Raw genomic sequence first — 2,461 nt, forward strand, 5'->3', positions numbered from 1 at the left:
CCAGGTTCCCATATGGGCACCAGTTCTAATCCTGGCAGCCCCGCTTCCCATCCAGTTCCCTGTTTGTGGCCTGGGAAAGCAGTCAAGGATGACCCAAAGCCTTGGGACCCTGCACTTGCATGGGAGACCCAGAAGAGCTCCTGGCTTCAGATCGGCTCGGCTCCAGCTGTTGTGGTCACTTGGGAAGTGAATCATCAGAAAGAAGATATTTCTCTCTGTCTCTCCTCCTCTCTGTATATCTGACTTTGCAACAAAATGAATCTTAAAAAGAAAAAAAAGCCCCAGATATGGGGCTAGATGTTGTTGGCCCTAGGTCCCAAGTCTAGGGCTGTGGTTTCCAGGGTAATGGAGATTGTATGTGTGAAAGAGGAATAACCTAGTTTTGGACCAGTGTAGGGGCCATCACAGATAGATATCTTAAGGTTTTGTGTGGGGAGAAGGAGGGAGAAGGGGAGGGCAAAGGATTCTAGATGCCTAGGTCAAGGGCTGGGAAAAGGCTCAGGGTATTGGTCATGAGAGGGGGTTGAGGGAGTTTTTCTTCAGGGCTGGGCACAGATTCCAGGAACCTAGGATTTGGCCTCCTGCTCTTGTCCCAGCACTTCTAGGATCAGCCCCTTTAACATCTGCTTGAGACCAATGCTTTCCATCTTGTTCTCAAGCTTATCTTTAAGTTTGCACAGGCACAGTGAGGCACATACCAGGATCTGAAGTGCTGGCCCTGCAGTGCTGAGCAGGAAGGTGTAAGCGCCGTGGGTGACCCAGAGGACGAGGATGCTGATGGCCAGCACCACAGCCAGGCACATCAGGATGCCCAGGGCCACCAACATTGTCAGTGTAGCAGGTGCATGTACTCAGCCAGAGTGAGACTGAAGCCGTAGCACTGAAGGTAGTTGGTTTGATAGTAGAGAAGGTTGTTGATGTTAAGGTGACACCAACGCTGCCTGTCGCAAGGATCTGGAATGACCAGGTGTGTCGACCCCAGGAGAAAATCATCCAGGACTCGCAGCAGTGGCAGTCCTACCTCCCACATCCTGTTCCTTGCTAGACCAGCCCAAAGGAGCCTGCTGGACTACAACATCTGTTACCCCCTGGCCACTGCAAAGCACATTGGAAAAAATCTGGTCTAGCTCCTTTCCAACATGCCTGGGCAAGGAGTAGAATTAGCCCAAATGGCTGGGCCCTTGCCAACCACATGGGAAACCCAGGTAGAGTTTCAGGTTCCTGGTTTCAGCTTGACCCAGCCCAACCACTTACAGTCATTTAAGGAGTAAACCAGTGGATGAAAGACCTCTCTCTCTCTCTCTCTCTCTCTCTCTCTCTCTCTCTCTCTGTAATTTTGCCTTTCAAATAAATACATAAATATTTAGCAAAAAGAAAAAGACAGTAACACCACCTCCAATAGCTACAAAAAGACAAATACCTAGGAATAAGTTTAATCACAGAGGTGAACTATGTCTGCAGTGAAAACTCTAAAAAACGAATTGAAGAGATTAAAGAGAAGCTGGTGCTGCGCCACAGTGGGTTATGCGACTGCTTGTGATGCCAGCATGTCATATCGTGCCAGCTTGATATAAATATATATGACTTTCAAATGCATAAATCTTTTGAAAGGAAGAGAGGGAGTGAGGAAGGAAGGAAGAAAGGAATTGCAGAGAGCACAAAGAAATGGAAAAGCATCCTGAGTTCATCAACTGAAAGAATTGATACAACTAAGGTGTTCATATTACCTAAACTAATTATAGACTTAATGTAATCCTTATCAAAATACCAATATTTTTTAAAGATTTATTTATTTTATTACAAAGTCAGATATACAGAGAGGAGGAGAGACAGAGAGGAAGATCTTCCGTCTGATGGTTCACTCCCCAAGTGAGCCGCAACGGGCCAGTGTGCGCCGATCCGGAGCCAGGAGCCTGGAACCTCTTCCGGGTCTCCCACGCGGGTGCAGGGTCCCAATGCATTGGGCCGTCCTCCACTGCTTTCCCAGGCCACAAGCAGGGAGCTGGATGGGGAGTGGAGCTGCCGGGATTAGAACCGGCGCCCATATGGGATCCCGGGGCGTTCAAGGCAACTTTAGCCACTAGGCCACGCCGCCGGGCCCAATACCTATATTTTTTACAGAGCTACTAAACTTTATGTGAACCTCAAGAGACTCCAAATAGCCAAAGCAATCTTAATGAAAGAAGAATAAATCAGGAAGCATTGGTCCACCTGACTTTAAAACACATGACCAAGTCACAGCAATTAAACAGCATGGGGGCCTGGCTCACTAACCTAGTGGCTAAAGTCCTCACCTTGCACGTGCCAGGATCTAGTATGGGCGCTAGTTCTAATCCCAGTGGCCTTGCTTCCCATCCAGCTCCCTGCTTGTGGCCTGGGGAAGCAGTCAAGGATGACCCAAAACCTTGGGACCCTATATCCTCATGGGAAACCCAGAAGAGGCTCCTGACTCCTGGCTTTG

The 2,461-nt window shown here is 48.6% G+C and overlaps 1 pseudogene; it reads right to left on the reverse strand.

Moving 5' to 3' along the window:
* Positions 1–566: 566 nt before the first annotated feature.
* On the reverse strand, positions 567–1,030 carry LOC118758596 (PRA1 family protein 2-like; annotated as a pseudogene).
* Positions 1,031–2,461: the final 1,431 nt, after the last annotated feature.

This window comes from Ochotona princeps, chromosome 2 (genome assembly GCF_030435755.1).
Source record: "Ochotona princeps isolate mOchPri1 chromosome 2, mOchPri1.hap1, whole genome shotgun sequence".
NCBI lineage: Eukaryota > Metazoa > Chordata > Mammalia > Lagomorpha > Ochotonidae > Ochotona > Ochotona princeps.